Source organism: Phocoena phocoena, chromosome 3 (genome assembly GCF_963924675.1).
Source record: "Phocoena phocoena chromosome 3, mPhoPho1.1, whole genome shotgun sequence".
NCBI lineage: Eukaryota > Metazoa > Chordata > Mammalia > Artiodactyla > Phocoenidae > Phocoena > Phocoena phocoena.
In genome coordinates this window covers 65,539,464-65,555,520 of record NC_089221.1, presented here as the reverse complement: position 1 = coordinate 65,555,520, position 16,057 = coordinate 65,539,464, and the positions used below count along the sequence as shown (strand labels likewise).

The following is a 16,057-nucleotide window of genomic DNA, read 5'->3' as shown; positions in this document are numbered from 1 at the left end:
TCTCTGCTGCTTAGAATGGAGAAATGAAGCACTGTCTTGCTCAGAGAAACCTTCTGCCCCTCACTACTTCGTCCAGGAGCCCATGGCTTGAGAACTGGAAGCAGGAAGGAGAATCATCCCCTTGCTAAACTGGTTGCAGTCACAGTCCTCTCCTTGTTGTTTGCTGTTGCTTCTCTGGCTGACACTGACTGCTCCTGCGTGTGGCAGGCATGCAGCTGCTGGCTCCCTCATGAGTGATTAAATGGGCTCTTCAGAATATCCTGCAGGGACATTTATCTGATCTAGACAGTAACCATCCACCCTACCACTGCTGAGTTCCCTTTACACCTCCTGGCTTGAGCAGGACAATGGAAAAATAGGTCCAGCACAGCTATTCTCTGAAGTGACCATATTAAACAGATTGAACAGTGTCCCCTGCTTCCCACTCTTACTCTCAACTCCCTTTAGCCTTGCTCCAGCAGAAAACAGCAGATCAGCAAGTCCATGGATAAGGCAATGCTCAACTAGGCAATGAAATGTCCCCTCTCCCAACTGTAAAGTACTCCATACTTCACAAGTGGTTCTTTGGAGAACGAAGAGAGGTTTGTGAGGGAGGGAATTGTTTCTCAGTACAACTCTGCACTTCTGCTCGCTGAATCCTATTCTCATATTGGGGTGGGGTGGGGGATCCCAGTTCTTCAGGAGTGGTTCCTCTGAGCAGTCTCTGCAGGCAGGTTTCTGACCCCAGTGGCTAGTAGATTATTCATAGCAATCCAAATATAGAAAATCAGTTACTCAAAAGTCTTTTGTCCTCAGCTTGGGGCCTTAGCTGCAATTCAGAAGCAAGATAAAAAGGTCCCACTCAATACACTGTTATATGGTTATTTTAAAATCTAAAGTATGCATTAAATTCTACTATACTGCATATAATTATGGAAGAATTCCATTTTTACAGAAATGCCAGTTTTATTAAAAAGACTGCCCTGAAGAGGTTATTTGAATGCTACTTATTAACTTTCTATGTAAATTTTATGGTGTTTTCATGGATCCTAATTCATCAATTAAGGTATAAAAGAAGAACACTGGCATTTTTTTTTAATTTCTCATATTTTTTCAAATAAAACTTTTTGTCTAATAAAATTCTTCAGACAAAGTGTAGGTTTTTCTTTTTTCCAGAAAATCAGATATTCAATCATCCATTTAGCAAATACCTGTTTGTGTACCTACTTTATAGCCAATGATATTCTAGTTACTTTGGGCATATCAGCAAACAAAATAAAGATCTCTGTCCTCATAGCCTGAGCAGGGAAAGAGAGACATTAAACAATAAACATAATAAATAAGTAAATTACTGAGCATGTTAGAAGCTGAATAATAGTATGAGAAAAAGAAAATGTAGAAGAGGATAAGGGAAATCAGGAGTGAGGCTGTAGGTAGGTGGACCAAGTAGTTTGAAATATTGAATAGGGTGGTCAGGGAAGCCTCAGAAAGAAGGTGACACGTGAGGAAACACGTGGGATGGGAGGACAGAGGGATGGGGGCAGTTAGTCATATCTGGAAGACGAGGGTTCTAAACAGAGGGCCCAGCCAATTCAGAGGCTCCCAGGAGGCAGTGTTTGTCTGGTGTGTTTGAGGAACAGCAAGAAAGTCAGTGTGCCTGGGTGCCCTAATATTATGAGGTTATGAAAAGGAGTGAAGAGTAATATAGGCGGTAAACCGAGAGTAAGGACACCAAATGAAAAAAGTATTTCAAGGAGAAAAGAATGATCAATCCTTGTCAAATACTACTAAAAGATCAAAGAATTTACCAGTGAGCTTAGCAGCAATAAATTTAGAGGTCGCCGATAACATTACATAATAACATTGGACCCAATGATTCATTCTACTAAAAAGGAATTTTACTATTTAATGAAAATTCTTGTAAAACAAATAGGTTTTTACCTACTAGTCAATGACCCATTTATTTCAAACAATATATTATACAATGAAATGAAGTACAATGAGATGCATTTACACAAATAAAAAACCTGGCAGAGGGCTTCCCTGTTGGTGCAGTGGTTAAGAATCCGCCTGCCAATGCAGGGGACACAGGTTCGAGCCCTGGTCCGGGAAGATCCCACATGCCACCAAGCAACTAAGCCCGTGCACCCCAACTACTAAGCCTGCACTCAGAGCCCGCAAGCCACAACTACTGAGCCTGCATGCCACAACTACTGAAGCCCACACGCCTACTGCCTGTGCTCCGCAACAAAGAGAAACCACTGCAATGAGAAGCCCGTGCACCGCACTGAAGAGTAGACCCCGCTCGCCTCAACTAGAGAAAGCCCATGCGCAGCAACAAAGACCCAATGCAGCCAAAAATTAATTAATTAATTAAATTTTAAAAAAAAGAAATGCATATAGAGTGCTTACTACACTCAGCACCAAAGATATAGAAGTGAGGGTACAGAAACAAAATTCCTGCAGTCAAGGAGCTTTCAGACTACTGTGGGGAATCAGGCAAGTATACAGATAACCACCATACAAAACTGAGCGTCAATTATATGAAACTACAGAGAAGGGGCAGGCTTCTAAGCCAAACTTGAGGGTGGGGTTACCTATCTGCTTAAATTTAATCTCAGAAAAATATGTAGTGATTATGGGCAAAAGACTTAACCAAACAAATCACAAAGGAAGGTACAATAAACTAATAAACATATGAAAAGGTGCTCAAATGAACTAGTTTTTAGGAAAATGCAAATTAAAATCATCCTGTGGCGTCAGGAGGCAGGACTTCAAATCTTCTCCAAAAAACAACTGGAAATTATTCAAAATTGTTTAAAAAAAAAAAAAAACATTTCAGGATTCTGGTAATCAACCAAAGTCAAATAACTTAGTAAGAAGTACTTATTCATGAAACACTGTTGAAACTAGGGTAAGAACAGTGGGACTCTGTGACACTCCTGCCTGGGGCTGCTGCCATCCCTCCCCTGTGGTCAGGTGGTCAGGGATAGGGTTCTCCCTGGACCATAGGCTAGGGCAGCTTCAAGGCCAGAGAGGTTCAATTGATCTGGAGCCAAAGATGAAAATATGCAGTCCAGCAGCAGCGCCAGCAAATGTAGCAATCTCAGGAGCAAGTCTGAGGTAGCCATCCCAGTTGGGACAAGCAACCTCCCGACAACAAAACCATAAAGGTAATAGGTAGATCCTGGAAATGAGAGACCACAGAGGGGCTTGAACTCTGCAAACCACCCTGGCTGCCTCCACCCACATGCCTCAAGAAAACCATACTGTCCTCAAGTCCTGGGCTGATGGTGGAGCTGCTCACATGAACAGAGGACATGGAAGAAACTAGAAGGCAGGGCAGAGTAGAAACCTGCCTGAACTTTAAATGTGCTCCCCAACACACATATAGATGGTTTGGGAAGGGTGGAAGTCTTACTCCATCCATCATGCTCAGGTGTCCAAGCATAACCTCTGACCAATCACTGACCATAAAGTTATGCATAAATGAATGTTGAGCAAACAAAGCCAGACTCAAAATAGTGCATCTTTTTTAGGCGTGAGCTGTGTATGCTTAGCTAAAGACCCTAAACTATATCCTGAAATAATGGAGAATCACTAAAGGATCTTAACCAGGGGGTAATGGATTGGAAATGCGTTTTATAACATCACTCTGTCAAGGTGGAAGTCAGATTGGCAGAGGGCGAGATCAGAGACAGAAAGCAGAAACAATGGCCTGAGCCAAGACAGTGGCAATGGGAAAGGAGGGCAGAGGAGGCAGAGGTAAGCCAATGTGAGAGATTTTTAAAGGTGGAATAAACTGATATAATGATCCATCAGGTCTAGGTATTGAGGAGACAGAGGAATGTAAAAGCCTTCAGGTTTATGGCCTGAGCCAGAAGGATGGTAGAGCCATCTACTAAAACAAAGAAGTCAACTGACAGGAGGTTGAAAGATGAGGAGCTCGAAAGATGAGGAGCTCAATTTTCGGAGCTTGAGGTTACCGAACTCTAATCTGTGAGATCACTTATGTGATTAAACTTTGTACAAAGGCTATTATTTAGAAGCAGATAAATAAATGGAAATTTGGGACTGTAGTGGTCCAAAGACCTGGGTCCTTGCTCCAGTGGTAGCTCAGACTTGGGCAGGTCAATTGTTACCTCGGTGTCCAAGTTTATTCATTTATTTAAGTTATCTTGACACAAAATGAAGAAAAAAAGACTACCCCATATACTTACAAAGTGTTGTCAGCCTAAAAAAGGATGCTGTAAAGCAAGAATACATGTGATTGCTGCTATAGCATGCAATTAGTTCTGGAAGTTGTCACTAAAACAATATGACCAAAATGAAGCCATATATATTGGAAAAGAAACCATATTTTTGCTATGTCAGATGACATGGAAAGCACCAAATAATTATTTTTAAAAGCACTAGAAGCAGTATGACAGTTCATTTAGGTAACCAGTTACAACATATACCTAGCAGAATCAATCTTTAAAGTGAACACCTATTCTGTTCCTAAAAGGGAAGATGATGTTTTAGATATGTAATTTCACTCCAATATTTTAAATTTAAAAGAACAACCATTAAAATCCCATTTAGGAAATTTAGCAACACGTGTTTAAGAGGACCTAAAAATGAAAGTCTACACATGAGGGAAATTCACCAAAACAATCACAATTGTATTAGGGTAATGTGATTCTTTTATGATTTTTTTTTTCTATTTCTACAAACATTCAAGATCAGGGTAATGCTGTCTGTAACTGGAGGCCCAATCCAAGGCTTTAGAAATAAGCATTTTTCGAGTTCAAGCATGAAATTAACTCATAATAGATCAGAGCAGATGGGCAAATTACCCTAAAGAGACAGAATAGCTCCCCAGTCTGCAAGATTTGGCTATAATCAAATGGTGACTAAAAGAGACTGGTCAGTCATTAAAACTTAAAAAAAAAAAAAAATGAGATCAGTGGAGGAAACATTAGCATTGCCCACTACACTATTCAAGAAAGAGATTTCCTACCCTACATATCATTACTTTAAACAACTTGGCCTCAAATGGTAAGATTATCCCTACTGCAGAGCCAGATGTATGATGCCACTCTTAGATTATGCCACTAAATATTTCATTCATATAACTACACATGAGAATTTGTACTCATTCTGTGTTCACGCAATTGTGATTTGCCCACTTACAAAACAAAATGAATCATCACAATGACAGGAGCATTCCAGTTCATTTGACAATTCTATTCATTATAAATTAATAAATTAGATTCTGATATATATATATATATATATATCAGGATACAAATGTCAAAGGATATATATAATTAGACATTGCTCGATGTGGATCCCTCTTTGAGAGACATTCTATCTGAATTCCATTCTATCCATTCTATTCTATCTGAATCTGAGGGTCAGATCCTGGGCTTGATAAACTTACCAGTGTTAACTCCCTAGGAGACTTTTTGAAATAGAGTCTGCCAGCCTGCCCAACGAACCCAAACATCACTGTTAGCCAAGAATGTGCTTTTAATTGTTAAATGTGCACAATTACTCTCACTGTTTAAGTTCAATTGATAAATTTGTAAAGTATTACAGCTTTCCTTTCTGATACTCTTGATAGTCTTTAAAAATGGTGTTCAAAAATATTTAATTCACAAGTAATACAACTTGTTCTTCTTGAAGTGATTGCTTAAGATTTGCATATGCTTAAGTGACAGATCATATCATAACACACAATAAATTATGAATGAAAAACCTAGTGTAACTATGAGTCAATGTTTGTTACAAAAACACAGCATGCTGCTCCAAGTGCATTTTTCTCCTAATCTCCAAAGATAAACTAAAAAAACTCTACTTTAGTCTAATCAAGAGACTATGTGAATGCAATATATTTAATCTTTATCTAGTGACATTTGGGGCCAGAAATGATATTTCATTAACTCACAGTAGATGACTTAAACAAATACAGCATTACACTAAAACTAATAGCAATAACATGCTCACAGCCACCCTAAAAAGGATTAATACTGGGATATATAAAAAATGTTTTTAATAAGCTGGAGGAAGAAGAATAAAAGTTAAGCAAAATTAAGTATTTCAAGCCAACAAATGTATTTATTTGTTACTCACATAAAGCAATATTATACTTAAGAAACCTGTGGGAAACGTCTATTCTTTTCATAAACCTTAAAATTGTCACTAAATTTTAGCAAAGAATCTGTCTAAGGATATTGTGTACATAGAGATCAAAAAGTATAAGAGGATAGTTAATATTTCACCTTTAAAATAGAAAGCCTTACTTCCAACAACTCAATGTATAAATACCACAAAAATGAATGCATAGGCAAAGTAAAATAACTGTATTTAAGATATTAATTCCATTATTTACTCTTGAATTTGATTATGTTTCTGATAGAACTAGCCAGTAGGATTTATATAATATCAGCAAATTGGAGACATGATGAAAAATTAGTCTTACTAGACACACATAGAAAGCATTTTTAACTCTCTTTAATAATGTCGTGCTTCAAAATAAAAGAAATGAAATCTCTTAACAGAATGAGGCTATGTAATTCAAGATGTCATCATCTAACGGAAATTCACCCCCCAATTCTCTGTTTAGTTCTCTACTTTATAAATCCCTAAGTCAAAATTTGTAGAAATAATGGGTGAACTTCGAAGATGTCATGCTAAGTGAAATAAGCCAGTCACAAAAAGATAAATACTGTATGATTCCCCCTATATGAACTACCTAGAGTAGTCAAATTCATAGAAAGTAGAAGGGTAGTTGCCAGGGGCTGGGGAAGGAGGAATGAGGAGTTAGTGTTTAAGGGGTATAGAGTTTTGATTTTGCAAGATGAAAACAGTTCTGGAACTTGGTTGCACAACAATGTGAATGTACTTAAGGCTACTGAACTATACACTTAAAAATGGTTAAGATGATAAATTTTATGTTATATATATGTATTTTACCATAATTTTTTAAATAAATAAAAATTTGTAGAAATAATATTTTATGTCTCTAGAGTCTTTTTCTGAGATTATTAATTTTAATATTAATGATAAATTTAGAGTGCACTTGAAAAACCCATAATTTTAAGACATATGGGGGAAGGTGAAAAAAGAAAGTCAACTTAATTGAGATATATCATGTCACTTCATGATACATGCTTTAAAACAGTATATTCCTGGCTGTGAGTTGGTAATTGTGGGAGCTAAGTGATAGGTACATGGGAATTCATTATACTATTCTCTTTGCTTTTGTATGCTTAAAATTTTTCATAGTAAGACATTAAAAAAAAGATATCTGTGCAAATAAACAAAGTGAGAAATTCAGCACGGCAGCAGGATTGATGGGAAGGGTAGGGTGGGTTTTCTAACAAGATGGTGTTAAAAGATGGAATGAAGTAAGATATGGAAATATTTTAGAATCTATTTTAAAAATATGAATTTGATGTAATTAGGATAATGTTGAAGGGTTTTAAGAAAATCAATGTGAATTAATCATAGTGAAAGACTACTGAAAGGAAGGAATTAAAACGGAATTAAAAATCAGGAATCAAGGGCTTCCCTGGTGGCGCAGTGGTTGAGAGTCTGCCTGCCGATGCAGAGGACACGGGTTCGTGCCCCGGTCCGGGAGGATCCCACATGCCGCGGAGGGGCTGGGCCCATGAGCCATGACCGCTGAGCCTGCGCGTCCGGAGCCTGTGCTCCGCAACGGGAGAGGCCACAACAGTGAGAGGCCCGCGTACCGCAAAAAAAAAAAAAAAAAATCAGGAATCAAAAAGAAATTCAAATTGTTTAAATTTCTAAGAATAAAATTTTAAATTTTTACTCTATATAAATTAGGAAATAAGCCCTTTCAATAAGGGTTCCTAAGCTGTCAGGGAAATAATCAAAATATTTCTAGTGTGCTGCTATGAAATTTCAAAATATAATCAAGTAGGTTTAACTGAAGAGACAGGGGTTAATAGGGGGTGAGGAGCAGAGGCCTTTTAATTCTTCTTTAAGAATAACAGGACTTCCATGGCGTTCCAGTGGTTAAGACTCTGTGCTTCCATTGCAGAGGGCATGGGTTTGATCCCTGGTCTTGTAAGGTCCCTCATGCCGCCTGCATGCCGTGCAATGCGGCCAAAATAAATAAAATAAAATAAACAATTCTTCTGCATATCATTGTAAATCAAAGTAAATCAACTATACTTCAATTTAAAATTTTTTTAAGAAAACGAGTAACATACAAAATAATCTAGTTATTTGTATAAAATTTAATCTCAAAATTAGTATTAATAGAATAGAATATTTTGTTTTCAGTACCTGAATGGTCTCTCTTCCTGTTTCTGCTATACAAAAGTGAGAGAATATAGTTGAAAAGCTATGGGAAATTATTTTATCAATAACCTGTAAAAGGTGATATCACAGAACTAATGTACTCATATCCAGTGAGTAAAAACACAAAAACAAAAGAAAAAATTTTAGAAGGCAAGTTGCTTTGAAGTTTTAAACTGCACAAATTCCCAAAAGGGCTCTGAATCTAAGACAAGGCTAAGAACATATGCTATCATGAATAAAGTTTAGGGTGAAGAATAAATTGGGATGACACTGAAGAAAAGGAAGCATATATGTAATATACAAAGAAGTAGAGAGAACAGTACCAAAATTAAACCTACATACACATTACTTAGATTCAATATATGTCATGATTTTGCCACATTTGCTTCATCTATCCCTGGTATATTTTTTTCTTTGCTAACATCATTAGTATCATTTTATACCTTAGTCCATAATCAAATATCCCCAACTGTCTCAAAAAAGGTCCTTTTACAGTTGATTTGAGTCAGGGTCCAAAGAAGGTTCACACATTACATTAGGCTATGTCTCCTGATTTCTATTAATTTAGAGTAGTGCTACTCAAAATGTGGTCTGAACTGGTGCCAATTCAAGAACTAATTGTAAATTACCAGTCCCAAAACTGTTCTCAATCTGCAAACTCTTTGCTATGGGTCAATAAGATAAATTCAGAAAAGGAAAGTAAGGACTTGGAAACTTTCATAGCAAGTTGACACTGTCAACACACCCAAGTGCATGGTCAGTGGACCCATCTAGTGAACCAGGCTGGTAATCTCACCCTCCCGTGATTGAGTCTCACATGATCTGAGCTGCACACTAGTTTTGCGCACCGGGACAGCTTACTGGTCGCTGCCCCAAGGATATTTTAAAAACAAAACAAAACAAAAAACTGGTCCTTAATTCTAAATAGTTAGACGTGCAGTCCTCCTCCTCACTTCTTTATCCTACCATTAACTTTTTAAGGAAACTGGGTCAACTGTCCTTTAGATTTCTGAATTTTTCTATTTGCTTCCTGTGGTGTCAATTAACTTGGTCCTCTATCACTTGTCTTCCTTAATTGGTTCTATTCAGGTTTATCTTTGGGGGCAAGAATATTCCATAGACTGTGCTCTGTGATTCAGGTTATAAAACTTCAGAAAGTACATAATATCTGGATATCCTATTTTCAGTAATGATAAGATTGAATGCTAGGTTCAGGTAGTGATAGGTCAATCCCTCTTTTGTAAATTTCACATCAATTTTTCACCTTATATTTTCATCTACTGATTATTGTTGACTAATTCATTTCATTAGGGATTGAAAAGTGGTGACTTTCTAATTCTATCATCCTTTCCATATTTATTAGATGGAATTCTCAGGGAAAAAACAATTTTCCTTATCAAATTAGGCTATTTAGTTACTATGAGATATAATTCATGCAGGAAAGACAGGATAAATGCTTATTTCTTTCCTTTTGACTAACAATTTTCAGACCAAGGAGTTGATGAGTTGATGCCCTAGATAATCCCAATGGTGTTCAATGAGTTAGGTTTGGAGTCTCTTCTGCTCCACTCACTCTCTCTCTCTCTCTCTCTCTCCCCCTCCCTCTCTCTCTCTCTCTTTTTCCCCACCCCCCCATCCCTCCCTCCTTCTCTAACATTATGAGCCCATGGATTTTTAAGATATATACAGACATATATTGGAGATATAAAGGGCTAGGTTTCAGAACTCCACAATAAAGCAAATATCAAAATACAGCGAGTCACATGAATTTTTTGGTTTCCCAATGCATATAAAAATTATGTTGGGCTTCCCTGGTGGCGCAGTGGTTGAGAGTCCGCCTGCCGATGCAGGGGACGCGGGTTCGTGCCCCAGTCGGGGAAGATCCCACATGCCGCGGAGCAGCTGGGCCTGTGAGCCATGGCCGCTGAGCCTGCGCGTCCGGAGCCTGTGCTCCGCAACGGGAGAGGCCACAACAGTGAGAGGCCCGCGTACCACAAAAAAAAAAAAAAAATTATGTTTACACTATATTAAATGTGCAATAGTATTAGGTCTAAAAACACATTGTATGAACAAAAAATACTTTATTGCTAAAAAATGTTAACCATCATCTGAGCCTCCAGTGAGTCATAATCATTTTGCTGGTGGAGTGTCTTTTCTCGATGTTGATGGCTGCTGACTCATCAGGGTGGTGGTCACTGAAGGTTGGGATGGCTGTGGCAATTTCTTAAAATAAGACAACAATGAAGTTTGCAACATCAACTGACCACTTCTTTCACCAACGATGTCTCTGTAGCATGCAATGCTGTTTGATAGCATTTTACCCATTTTGAATTTCTTTCTAAACTGGAGTCAGTCCTCTCAAACGCTGCTTCTGCTTTATCAACTAAGTTTATGTCATATTCTAAATCCTTTGTTGTCAGTTCGTCACAGCATCTTCACCAGGAGTAGATTCTATCTCACGAAACCACTTTCTTTGCTCATCCGTAAGAAGCAACTCCTCATCTGTTCAAGTTTTATCATGAGATTGCTGTAAGTCAGTCACATCTTCAGGCTCCACTTCTAATGCTTGTTCTCTTGCTATTTCTACTACATCTGCAGTGACTTCCTCCACTGAAGTCTTGAACCCCTCAAAGTCATCCATGAGGATTGGTCAACTTCTTCCAAACTCCTGTTAATGTTGACATTTTGACTCCTTCCCATGAATCTCAGTGTTCCTAATGGTACCTAGAATGGTGAGTCCTTTCCAGGAGGCTTTCAATTGACTTTGCCCAGATCCAACTGAGGAATCACTATCTTTGGCAGCTATAACCTTACGAGATGTATCTCTTACAAAATGTGACTTGAAAGTTGAAATTACTCGAACCATGGGCTGCAGAATGGATGTTGTGTTAGTAAGCATGAAAACAATATTAATCTTGTATATCTCCATCAGGGCTCTTGGGTGACTAGGTACATTGTCAATGACCAGTACTATTTTGAAATGAATCTTTTTTTCTGAACAGTATGTCTCAACAGTGGGCTTAATATATTCAGTAAACCACTTATAAATAGATGTGCTATCATCCAGGCTTTTTTGCTCCATTTATAGAACACAGGCAGAGTAGATTTAGCATAACCTAAAGGGCCCTAAAATTTTCAGAATGATAAATGAGCACTGGCTTCAACTTAAAGTCACCAGCTGTATTAGCCCCTAACAAGATAGTCAGCCTTTATGCCTTTGAAGTTTTGAAGCCAGGCATTGACTTCTCCTTTCCAGCTGTGAAAGTCCTAGATGGCATCTTCTTCCAATAGAAGGCTGTTGTGTCTACACTGAAAATTTGTTGTTTAGTGTAGGTACCTTAATTGATGATCTTAGCTAGATCTTCTGGATAACTTACTGCAGCTTCTACATTCAGCCCTTGCTGCTTCACCTCACACTTCTATGTTATGGAGATAGTTTCTTTCCTGAAACCTCATGAGCCAACTCTGCTAGCTTCAAACTTTTCTTCTGTAACACCCTCACCTTTCTCAGCTGTCATAGAATTGAAGAGATAGGGCCTTCTTCTGGATTAGGCTTCGGCTTATGGGAAGTTGTCCTGGTTTGATCTTCTATCCCAACCACTAAAACTTTCTTCTTATCAGTAGTAAGGCTGTTTCACTTTCTTATCATTTGCATATTCACTGGAGTAGCACACTTAACTTCCTTCAAGAGCTTCTGCTTTGCATCCACAACTTGGCTGTTTGGTGCAAGAGGCCTAGGTTTTGATCTACTCAGCTTTTGACATGCCTTCCTCACTAAGCTCAATCATTTCCAGTTTCTGATTCAAAGTGAAGATAGGCAATGCTTACTTTCACTTGAGCACTTAGAGGCCATTGTAGGGTTATTAATTGGCCTAATTTCAATATTGCTGTGTCTCAGGAAATAGGGAGGCCCAAGGAGAGGGACAGAGATGGGGCAATGGCCAGTCAGTGGAGCAGTCAGAACACACACATTTATTAAGTTCGCTGTCTTAATGGGCAGGATTCCTGGCACCCCCGAACAATCACAATACTAACATCAAAGATCACTGGTCACAGATCACCATAACAAATATAATAATGAAAAAGTTTGAAATACTGTGAGAATTATCAAAATATGACACAGAGACACGATTGAGCAAATGTTGTTGGAAAAGTGGCACCAATAGACTTGCTCGAGGCAGGGTTACCACAAAACTTCAATTTGTAAAACATGCAATATCCATAAAGTGCAATAAAGCAAAGTGCAATAAAACAACGTAACCCTATAATGTGTTTCAAACAATTGCATTCATTGTTATTTACCATCTTCTGCTCCCCTTATTGTAGAGAATTCAGAACAATACACTACAGACCATTACAGTATATTTGGTGCTAATAGATTTTCATGAAGGTTTCTGAAAACCTAACTACAATTTCATTCATAGCTTTATTTCTATAACAAAAGATGCTGAAAATTTCAAACAACCAACTAAAACTTATAACCACAATGTAACTGTCCACGTGCCAGAAACTGTGCTAAACTTTTTGAATGCAAATCTCATTTAACGTATACAATAGCCATGTTAGGTGAGTATTACTATTATTCCTATTTTATAGATAAAGAAAATGAAGTTTGGAGACATTAAGTAATTTGTCTAAAATCCAGTTAGTAAATGGTAGAGTCAGGATTTGTACTCGGGTCTATCTAACTCTGAAGCCCATGCTATTAACCACTATCTTTAATATCTGACAGACCATCATGTTAAACAATGGCTCTCAACAAAAGTGTACTGCCTTCCTAAAGGGTTTGGAGATGATGGGGGTAGGAGCACAAGAAGAACTATCCTGCCCAGATGCCAACAGAATTAAGCCCCACTGAAAAAATACTGATTTAGAAGTATTCTCCTTAATCTGCATACCTCCAGATATAAAAATTAGGACTATTTTGATTATTTTAAGAAACTTCTTCCTTTTAAAAATTTTAAATTATTTACATGTTTCATTAATTCACATTGCTTTTCTCATCAACTTTGCAGGAAAAAATGATGCTTTGCCTTATATAAAAAGTTGAATTATACCAATTCTCTAAACATTGTCATAATTATTTTAAAATTAAAAAATAAAATGGGTGCTACCAAAGTGATTTGTGAACAAACCTGAAGGTATGAGTGACAATATATGTACTCTTTAAAGGAGCCTCTACATACAGGGATAAACAAAGGTTTTTTTAAAAAATAAGGGGCAAAAAGGGGCAGAGAGAGGCATTAAAAAGTTGTATTAGGGAACTTTTGGGGATAACGGATATGTTCACTCTCATGATTGTAGTGAAGGTTCAGGGTCCGTACATATGTCAAAACTGATCAAATTATACACTTTAAATATGTGCAGTTTATTGTTTGTCAATTATACATCAATACAACTATTTTTAATATAAAAATTAATTTCTGGAGCTTAAAAAGTAAAAGAATATTCTAAGTATTGTCTCCAAACAGTCCCACAAAGCCTGAGATGTAATACAGATGGAAGGTTAAAGGAAATAAAGGGTCTGATTCACAATTTCCTTCTTAAACTGGGTATAGAACTGCAGAAATTAAGTAGTAAAAATACTAACATTCCAAAATACAGAAGAGAGGGATCTCCTTGCTGGAGCCCCTTTTCCTAATTCAGATCAACAGCATGCACTGAGGCAGGGCTGGGTGAGAAACCACTGTCAACACCATGCATCCAGTCCCAGAAGTCACCCACTGGCCACACAGAGCCCACATATTATACATCACTGGCATGCTGGGTTTGGTCCTCACTGTGTTTAAAAAATATCTCTTTTAATTAGTTGCCAACCTTTAAAAATTTAGATTTTATCCCCAAATCTTTTTTACTTTTCTTGGAAGATCTGGTAAACCCCTAGGCCCATGTTTCCAACCTGGTCTCAGGCCAAGCACTCTGGTCTGCCACAGGCCCCAAGACTCAGTCTCCATTCTGTCTTGTCCCTGGCAGCTTGACCCACTTACATTACCCAACCAGGTCTTCACAGACTTTTGAGTTTGCAGTCCTTACCCTAAGGCTATAAAGATTTTCTCTGATGAATGTTTTGTTTTGTTTTGATATCTACAGGCTTACCCCCACATTAAATAATTAGAGGTGCAATTCTTACTCCAAAGGGTAGGGAACTCAGCAGAAAGTGGCAGCAAACAAGAAACTAGACTCAGCCATACCCATCCGTGAAGTAGAGGCCAGGCCAGAATAAAAACAAATCCTGGAAACTGGTTCTTATGGCACTAGTTTCAACAAATTCGGTGAATAAACTTCTGACATAAAATTTGTCTCTTGGAGATCTTCCCCAGAGTCTCCCAACACACACACATACATACACACACAGACCCAACTTCCTACCTTTCTGCTCCCCAACTCTGCTAGGTCACTGAAATGGTAACAGGAATCTCTATTATCCTGCTTCCAACTTAAGATAAAAGAAAAATTCTTTTTTTTTTTTTAACCTGGTAAAAAGGGAAAGTTCCCAAGGAATAATCACACAAATTATTACAGGACAAAAGGGGTCAGAAACCTATTCTCATTCAATGAATAAACAACCAACATTTTAATCATTACATATCAGAAGCATTAATATTAAAGTCAGGAAAAAGACAAAGAGAGCTGTTATTACTATTAACATTTTTCTACTCAGTTCATAAATATTAGGGAGAAATATTACAAAGAAGGCAACAAAAAAGTCCTCATTTGCAGATAACCTCACTCTACCTAGAAGACACAAGAGAAATCACTGAAAAATTATGAAAATTAACAGGAGAATTCAGTAAGATGACTGAATGGTTACAAAATTAATATACAAAAATTAGCAGTTCTTTTATATGTCAATAACAATCATAGAAGAAATAAGATGAATAAAAATTCAAACAATAGCAAACAAAATTTTTAAATACTCAGGAACAAAATTAATAAAAGATGCTAGTAAGGTCATGTTATCCTACAGCAAGAGATGTCTTAAAAGTTTATGAACTGTCCCATCACTAGCTTAGAGAGTGGGGATAGAATCCACCACAAGAAATTGACTCTATACCTCTGAACCCTCACATGAGCTCCCCTGTCAAAGCTTAGCTGATATACGACCCAAGAGGAATCATGGCTTCTCCTCCCAGTGACAATCTAGATCTGATCAAGGCCTGCATTTCCCTAGCCTCTAGATCTGAATCATAGGAATAAGCTCAAAACTGTTCTCATTTCTCAGATTTCATATAGGAAACAGCTAATCAGCAGAGAATCAGGATTCACCACTTTTTCATGGATCAGATAAAATGTCAAGTAGAGAAAACTTACTTATTCTCTAAGAACAGTATTTCAAGGAACTCTTAAAGAGCTTTTGGCAGAGAACCTTACTAAATGTATGTGTGGAAATAAATGAGTACATAGACCTTTTACATTATTACTACTGAATAGAATCAAAAGAAAGAATGTTTTGGAAGTATTTATATTATTAAGAAATTCCCAGTGAATACAGTCCTCAATATTTCAGAATTTGTGATTATTTGACTATGGTTTGGTTTCTGGATTATCTTTCCACTCTCTGGACAAAAGTAGTTTCCTAAGAAAATTAATAGTGTAAGCAAATGGTTTGAAGCACCACAGAAGCACCTGTTTACATTCAGATAATTAATATGCTAACAACTCTTATTATTAAATTGAAGCAGTTCACCTAAGGACTTTTGTAGATAATACTTCATTAGCCTAATTATAATGAGTATATATAGCTGAAGTAATAAAATGGACA

General features: G+C 37.4%; 1 protein-coding gene across 1 annotated transcript in view; it reads right to left on the bottom strand.

Moving 5' to 3' along the window:
• The window catches only part of ATG10 (autophagy related 10), a 222,651-nt gene that overhangs the window by 191,054 nt on the left and 15,540 nt on the right, over positions 1-16,057 (bottom strand). The window lies entirely within an intron of this gene.